Raw genomic sequence first — 9,116 nt, 5'->3', positions numbered from 1 at the left:
GAACAAAACTTGTTTTGTAGCTAGAAAGAAACAGGTTGCAAAGCTTCTGAACTAGAAAATCATGCATATGAAGAACAGAGATTGATCTATGGATAAAATGGATAGTTACCCTGGTTATGCAACTTACAAATTACTGGGGTTTTCACCCCTCAGGCTGGCTGTGAAGATTTTTCCCCATCAACCTGTTATTGATTCATCACCTGCATTTTGGAAGTTGCTGGAAAGGGAATGACAAGTCCAAGAGCATCCCTCATTAGCATAAATTGATTTGTCAGATAGCTGCTGCTGCTTACAGTGTGCGCTTATGGATTTAAAGCCTTTAGTGATCCCCCAGTAACAGACCACCTCAATGGGCTAGGCACACAGTTTTAGTCAGCCTCTTAAAAGGGCTTTGCTTCTAGTCTTTCCCACATCAGTTGGTCCACTGCTAAGCTGCGTTTTCAGTTTGGTTAGGCCAATAGATGGAAACAGAACTGACTACTCTCTCTCCAACTCACCCTGTCCTGTGACACACAAACTCCTCTATCCCTAGGAGTTGAAAATAGCCCTTCCTTATCTTTTCCATTCCAACCTATGTGCTTAGATGTCTTTGTTAGTTTATAGTGTTAAGGAAAAAAAATTGAAATTTGGAAAGATTACTGCATAACTTTTCAGAGCCATACTTGAGTATTTTCTGTCAAACCCATGTAAGTTAAATCTCTCTCTCTCTCTCCCTCTCGGTGATGTGGTTTGTTGTTGTTGTTGCTGCTATATTTTCTATTGAGATATAACTGTCATAGAACATTGTATTTGTTTCAGGTATACAACATAATGATGGGGATTACAAAGTACATAATAGTGGATGTAATGTTGCTTGACTTTCTATTTCCTATAATTGTGTCCATCCTCTGCAAAGTTAGATGCTAATTTGTAGAGGATTGATAAGTGCAAATTGTTTTTGTCCATGAGCGATACAAATTATTTTTGCCCAATAGAAAAAATAACATCAAGTGTTACAATTTTATTACCCTGTGGGACACTAATCAGTTTTTATCTAGTTTTGCAATTTAGTCCCAATATTCTCTTTTCCTACCAGTTACATATATCTCACCTCTCTTTCTTTGAACCAGTGTTAATCATCCCTTTAGTTTTCTCAATAATGAGTAAAATAACTCATTTGGCACTTTCTCACTTTATGCCTGAGCCGCAGTTTTAAATTATTTTTTAAGAGGTACCTGGGTGGTTCAGTCTGTTAAGCATCTGCCTTTGGCTCAGGTTGTGAGTCCAGAGTCCTGGGATCAAGCCCCACATGGATCCTGGGATTGAGCCCTGCCTTGGGCTCCCTGCTCTGTGGGAAGCCTGCTTCTCCATCTCCCTCTGCAGCTCTCCCTGCTTGTGCTTTCTCTCTCTCTCTCAAATAAATAAATAAAATCTTAAAAAAAAATTTAAGAAGAGATCAAGATTCCATCACTGTAAAAGTATAACACAGTTTATAACCTCACAGTCACCAAAAAATTAGAATATACTTGGATGACAAGTTACACACATGAAATTTTTGGTAAGACCGGTTAACGTAAAAAGCAGGGTTTATATGTTAAATGATGCAGTGATAAAATTTAAGAAAAGCCTGCTATATAAGAAGGAGCCATGTGTGCCATAGGAACAAGTAAATCAGAAGTTCAAGAAGGAAACAGTCATCTCTTAAGGAAATAAAAAGTACTCTCAAGCAGGGATGAGAGGTTAATTCATTAGTTGTGATGCCATCTCTAAATTGTCCATAAATTTTCAGAAGGAAAAAAATAGATTTCCCTACTGTAGTTCTCAGGAAGGCTTAAATTTCTAAAGCTCCTTTCAAGACATAATGCAACCCACAGCAATATCAGATATCCTGAGCTTATCATTTCACTTAACATTTGTAAATGAGGACATTTCATTGCTTATTTAAACATTATTAAAATAAATAACATTATGGGAAGCTTTGTTGTTTTTAAATACGAGGTCAATGAACCCACAGAATTGGCACTGGCAGAGCTAGCATGGCCACACTATAAAGTGTGATCGTACAGGCTTACCCTGCCCTAAATACAAATTCATGCATCTGTCTTCTTCCTCCTTCCCATAAATATACTTTGAATGCTTAGATAAGGCTAGTCATTTGATCAGGGACTATGGATAAAATGGACAGAAGGCAGAAACAGTCTTTTGCCCACGTTGGACTTTCAACCTAATGAGAAAGTCAAACAATAAGCTAGTAATTGCACAAAAAAATTGTAACTGTGAAAGTATTACAAGGGGAGTACATCAACTTATTAATACACATAGAAACAAAAATTTATAAGATAATCTTTATCTTCATTACATGCAACCCAGTCCAACATTTTTCTATTCCATTCTATTCTATTTCCTTTTTTTAAAAATGCTAGTCGTAACTTCCTAAACTTATTTCATAACCTAGTACCAGGGGGGTAGGGTATTTGGCTTAGTCAGAAAAGTCAGAGAAGCCTTCTCTAAAGAAATGATGATTGGGCCAAGGTCAAAGGATGAGTAAGAGTTAATTAGGTAAAAGAAAGGAGGATAAAATCATCAGAACACAGAGCAAATGCAAAACTTGGGGACAAGAGGAAATAGATGTGTACTTGGGCCTGAAGCAAGGCCAATGTCTGCAGTGCAGAGAGCAAGGGGGTACCTGGTGCCTGGTGAGGTGGATAGAGAGATGGCCTATTCCAAGCAGGATCTTACAGGCCATGCTAAGGATTGCTGCCTTTGAGAACAATGAGATGGCACTGAAGATTTATTCTTTGAAAAGATTATTGAGTTAATTCTGCAAACATAGGGCTAGGGATGGATGTGAGTAGAACACTTAGGGTAAGGGAAAACCAGAACTTGCATTTAAGTAGATGACAGTGGGTATGGAGAGAAGTGTCTTCACAGCATTAAAAATCAATTCTTATTATAACACAAACAGAATAGCTTATAATACTGATTCCCAAACACATGTCAATTTCTACTTAATCAATCACCCGGGGATATTGACAATCTGATTCTTGGGTTCTGATCTCAAAGATTTTGATTAGATGAGTTTGTGGTGGAGCTTTGATATATGTATATATTTTAAAGTCCCATGGGGATTCTGATGTGCAACTAGGATAAGGGACTATTAAGAGGAGTCTTCTCTTCTATATTCTAGATTCACTTCCATAAGTGACTTAATCCAATTCTGATTGTAAATACCATCCATAAGATAATCACTCCCAACTTTACATAATCCAAACCAAAACTCTTATTCAACTACACACTCCGATATCCAGCTGTGTAACACTTTAAATTTTTACTTGAATGAGCTAATAGGAATTTCTAACATTAACATGACCGAAATAGAACTTTAAATCTCAAACCATTCCCCATCTAATTTCCTTTTTTTAGAGATTTTATTTATTTATTTGACAGAGAGAGACAGCCAGTGAGAGAGGGAACACAAGCAGGGGGAGTGGGAGAGGAAGAAGCAGGCTTCTAGCGGAGAAGCCTGATGTGGAGCTCGATCCCAGAACGCTGGGATCACGCCCTGAGCCGAAGGCAGACGCTTAAGGACTGTGCCAAGCAGGCGCCCCCCCCCCATCTAATTTTCTTGAGTTTCCCTATCTCAACGATGGCAACTCCATGCTTTCACTTTGCTCAGGCTAATCTCTGAATACATCATGCATCTCATGCCTTGAATCCAATTCATCCTCAAGTCTTGTTAGCTCTACCTTTCAAAGACACTCCCAATTCAAAAACTTCTCACCAGTTCCCAATATAAATGAAAGCATCATCATCTTGCAGCTGAATTGCTATAAAAGCTTTCACACTGATCTCTTTTCATCTTTCTTCACTTCCTTGTGTACTATTTTTCACATAGTGAATGGTATACTTTTAAAAAGTGAGAGAGATTATTTCACTCTTCTGTTCAAAATCCTCCAAATGGCTTTGGCATTCACCCAGAGGAAATCCAAAGTTCTCATCATACCCTACAAATCACAAATCCTCCAATCTTACCATCTTTAACTACTTCTTACTAATAATGCTCAGATATACTTGTTTTTATTTTTTTTAAAGATTTTACTTATTTATTTGAGAGAGAGAGAGATCATGAGCAGGGGGGGAAGGATAGAGGGAGAACCAGACTCCCTGCTCAGCAGGGAGCCCAATGTGGGACTTGATCCCAGGACCCTGGGATCATGACCTGAGAGGAAGGCAGTCACTTAACCCACTGAGCCACCCAGGTGCCTGATATGTTTAAATATACAAAGCAAACTCCTACCGTGGGATCTTGGGACCTGCTGTTCTCCCTGCCTGGAATGCTTTTTTTCCAAAAGCCTTAAAAGTTTGTCCAGTTATTTCAGGCTTTTGCTCAAATATCATTGCATTACAGTCTTTCTTAGAACACTCTATATAATACACACACACACACCCCTTTTTTTCCTTATTCATCAATTGTCACCCCCATTAGAATGCCTGTTTCTTGAAAGAGAATTATTAATTGGTTTATTGCTATATCTTCAGTGCTGGGAGCATTGCCGGGTATTTAGTAGAAGCTCAATAAATAGTTGATGAATGGATAAATGTCATAGAGAAAAGATGGTGAGACACATTTGGAGAAATGGGTGAGGATGGGTGGCAAGAGCATGGAAAGTGCATGATGGCATCTTTGACACACCTGTCCTGTCATTGAAAAAAGTCAAATTCCATCTTCAGCAGGTAAAGTTGTGCATATGGAAAGTGGACCTTGGGAGACGCAAGGAAGACTATCAAGTGTCAAGTTACCTGAATGGTCTCTGCTGGCACAAGGCCTGAGTTTGAATTCAAGTTCCACCACATTCCTGTGTGACTTTAGCCAAGCCACTCAACCTCACTAAACTTCTATATGCCTGTCTAAAAGTGGGCTAGGAGCGCCTGGGTAGCACTGTCGTTAAGCGTCTGCCTTCGGTTCAGGGCATGATCCTGGCGTTCCGGAATCGAGTCCCACATCGGGCTCCTCCACTGGGAGCCTGCTTCTTCCTCTCCCACTCCCCTGCTGTGTTCCCTCTCTTGCTGGCTGTCTCTCTGTCACATAAATAAATAAAAAAATCTTAAAAAAAAAGAAAAGTGGGCTAAAAGAGTTTGTTGTTGGCAGGATTAAACTAAGATAATTCATAAAACGTACTTTGTGCAAAGTAGTCATCATCAAATATTAGCCGTTGTTTGTTGTTACATGATAAAGTGGGGCTGGCTAGTGGTGAAATAATGAAAGAAAGAGAAAAGAAAAGGATCAGGACAGCCAAGATATTGGGCTTACTCTGCAACAAATATTTAGATAAGTAAGGCCTTTCTTACCTGTTAAAATGCTTGTTTAGAGTAAGAGGTAAACAGTCACAGTTCTTTCTAGCGTTGACCTAGTTAGACCTTTAGGTTTCAGGAATAGAGGTAAGGCAGTTTCATCAACTGCCAGATGAAAAGAGGAAGGTAGTTGAGAAAAACAAAAAGTCTGATTCAGCAGAGAATTTAGTGCGTCATGTTACACCATATCCTGTTATTTTTTTCAGCTATTAACCAGTATCATGTGTCCTAGAAACATAAGGATAGTTAGACTAATTTATTCAACGTCAGCAACCATTGCCAAAGGCCACTACCTCCAGCTTTAGTGAACATGGCCATCAAAGAAAAGTACAAGTGAGAAATCTTTTTATAATCCTTGCATTTGGAGACATGATAGATAAATTATAGCATTATGTAAATATAGAATTATATTTTTGTATTTGATCACAGTAATAAAGAAATCAAAAAACTCTGTGAGGGTGTATTTTATTATATTTACTCCGTCATTTCTATCTTCTATCCATTTCTTCAATATATACACCTTTAATATGTTTGTAAATCCAAATATTAGCTCATATCCAGTCATACCATTTGAGATTTCTATGATTCATAAGCACGCTTGAATCAATTTGGAGCCACTTCACAATTTTGGTATTTACCAAAACATTAAATACCAGGATTTGTATCACAAGTATCAGCATGATTAAGGCAACCAGGTTGGCAAAACCTCTCTCAGAGATGACTGATCTCAGAAATGGAAATGCACAGTTGGGCATTAATACTGTTTTTATTGGGAATCTCCTATTTGGCACTCCAACATCTCATACTGCTAAATCAACAGACAGCTCATTCTTACCTGTGTCATGAAATATCAGGGGTTTTCCATAAGCCCCAATGTTTGATGAGTTGACCAGTAACAAACAAATCTTTAAGTAAAACATTGAAGCAAAATAGTCTCGTTGTTGAGCACGAAACAAATGTTTTAGTGTAAAATTTGAGGTTTAAATCACATCTGGTGTGGCACTCTGGGGAAAGGTATCTGCTCTGATGTTAAGTAGGTCTTGGAAAGATTCCCCCTATGTGTGTCCATCCATACAGAAAGAAGGCTAATGTAAGTCCCTGTTTTGGTGGCCAACTGTGACATAAGCAAAACAACAATCAATCAACCAACTAGGGCTATATAGCAGGATGAGGTCTGGTCCAGGCTTACAGCTGAGTAGAGCAACTCCCCAGGGAAGTTTTTCTGTGACAAGAAGAGGACTAAAAAAGAAATGAATGAGACTGCCCTGTTAATAAATCAGGAGGAAAAGTCTCTGGTGCTCTTTAACTCCTCACACAAGGTAGAGTGTTGGCCTAATCTTTGAGGCACCGAGAGGTGACAGAAAGGTAACACACAAGGCAAGCATGAAGGGTGAGTGGGAATGTAAATTCATGAGTCGTTTCTAGAGAATGATAGACTTCATAAGTTGATAACATCTTACATGGCAAAAGCCCACTTAGCCTATGATAGCCTTGACACTTAGGTTTAGGGCTTTAAACATTGTGTGTTTCAGGCACCTGTGATGCCTCAGGCACAGAGAAGGAGAGAGAAATCACACATTTCCCCATCTCAGACATCACTATCCCTACATAGAATTCATGGGGACATCCTTCCCTTGGCTGCTAAATTGTGAACTGAAGGGTTATATGAACTACTGAACTAAAGAGTTCATATTGGCCCTTCCTATGTCTGCTGGTCTTGACAAGACCACCTAGAGATGATGGAGCAGTTGTTAAACCACTTCTCTTCCTGTGTCAGAGCCTTCAGATGAATACATAGCTTCTGAAAGAAAGGGACACCTAGGGTTTGTGGGAACTGTCCAAGGTGGCAAAGGAAGAGGATCTTTTAGGAACTAATGTCTAAGTCAGTACATATGGTTACCAAAGTTTCAAAGCAAATGAAAAAGAGGGAATTTTTCAGTACGTAGAAGACCCAGTTTTTTCTTAGTTTTCCAGGCAGACTTCTCTGAAGTTTGGGCTATAGTTCAGGACCAGTGATTGGATGGGTTTTAATGCTCATGACAGACTCTCTGATATATCAAAAGCCATGATTACAGTCACTGGACTACATCTTTCTGGTAGGAGGCTACATAATCCTAGGGAAATATAGCCTGAAATAATCAGCTAAAAGAGAAAAGAGACTGATGAAAATCTATTGACAAGTTTCTTCTCTGGTGGTTGTTCAATGACCAAAGATTACAAATATCTCTGAGACTGTGGCCTTACTATTAAAAACTATTGAAGAGATATTTGGAATATGGACAAGAGAGAAAAGGGAAGGAAAGAGAAAGGAAAGGAAATGAATGGAAAAGAAGAGAGATGTATGTTAAATCCACCAAAGGAGAGGAGAAAACAGAAATCTCTTATGTGCTGAGGCTGAAAAAGCTATTTCTGAAGACAGTGGAGAGAGGATTAATGGAGCAAATCTAGAAGATTAAGTTCACTTAGAAAATATGAGAACAGATGCTAGCTGAAGCTAAGTAAGTCTTCTGTGTAGACATAGATGAACTGAGAATGCTGAGTGACCACCACATCACCCTAATTTTTGGTGGCAGTAACTAAAATTTGGGAGAAGCAGATAGGGTAGTGGTATTCAAGACTTAAAATAGGGACAAAAGAAGAAGATTACAAAGACATTCCTGGAAATTCAGCTCATACCTTGGTTATAGGCACCAATGTGGCCATGACAGCATGTTGAAATCATGCCTTCCACATTAAAAGCTTTGGGGTTTGTGGCTAGCCCAGGATCCTTCCTTAAGTAAGTTTATGTATCTTCAGTCCTTGAAAGACCAAGGTCCCAGTGGCATACTTGCATCTCTGCTACCACCATGAGGCAGCCTAGTTACCCATCAGAGGAGCACTGCTTGGAAGGAAGGAAAGGCCTCTCAGAACCAGAGAAGAGCCATAGGGATAGAAATAGTATAGAGATTTAGTCTCTTAATGGCAAACTAGACTCTGAAGTACTAAAGTCTATTCTCTAACTGATAAGCCTCTACCAATTAGAGAAAAAACGGGTAGAAGAAAGGAAAATTTCGAAGACCTTTTTCTGATTACTATCTGCCCTTTCTATTATTTAATGTTATAAGACAATAGCCTTGCCTCTCATACAGTTGGTGATCAACAATGTCTGTGAAATAAATGCATTAATAAATTAATTAACAAAAATGGATCTTTGTTGTTTGAGTACTGGTGCTTTTCCAATCTAAGGTACATTATGGAGAGATTAAAATTCTTTGATTAAATTGTGAGATTGTAGTGCTCATTTTAGCAGCACATATACTAAATTTGGAACAATACAGAGATTAGCATGGCCCCTGTGCGAAGATGACATGAAATTCATGAAGCATCCCATATTATTTAAAGGTGATTAAGAGTACACTTATCTAGATGAACACTAAGTAATGTATAGAATTGTTAAATCATTATATGGTATACCTGAAATTCATATAATTAGTATAACCAACTGTATGTTAATCATACCTCAATTTTAAAATTGTGATATTGTAACAATATAGGAATGGATCATATGAATGCTATATCACATGGGACTCCAACATGAGCTATAATAATAGTGACATTGGTAGGGCTATTTTTATCCTCTCAGGTCCTAGCACACAATCACAAGAATAGTCTAGTAAAAATCAGCTACCTCACCTACTCTGGGGATCTTTTTGAGAAGACCCCACGAATTGAGTCCAAATAGCTTTTAATTGATGAAAGCTAAGTGATCTGTGGATATTAGAATATATCAAAGGGGAATTCATGGC

At 38.5% G+C, this 9,116-nt stretch overlaps 1 non-coding gene across 1 annotated transcript; it reads left to right on the top strand.

Moving 5' to 3' along the window:
* The first annotated feature begins 8,604 nt into the window (after window positions 1-8,604).
* On the top strand, window positions 8,605-8,707 carry LOC117804553. The gene has a single exon (XR_004629029.1). It is a non-coding gene; the product is annotated as a U6 spliceosomal RNA (small nuclear RNA).
* Window positions 8,708-9,116: the final 409 nt, after the last annotated feature.

The sequence above is a fragment of the Ailuropoda melanoleuca genome, chromosome 11 (genome assembly GCF_002007445.2).
Source record: "Ailuropoda melanoleuca isolate Jingjing chromosome 11, ASM200744v2, whole genome shotgun sequence".
Lineage (NCBI taxonomy): Eukaryota > Metazoa > Chordata > Mammalia > Carnivora > Ursidae > Ailuropoda > Ailuropoda melanoleuca.
The sequence above is the reverse complement of the archived record's forward strand: the minus strand, read 5'-3'. Positions and strand labels throughout refer to the sequence as shown.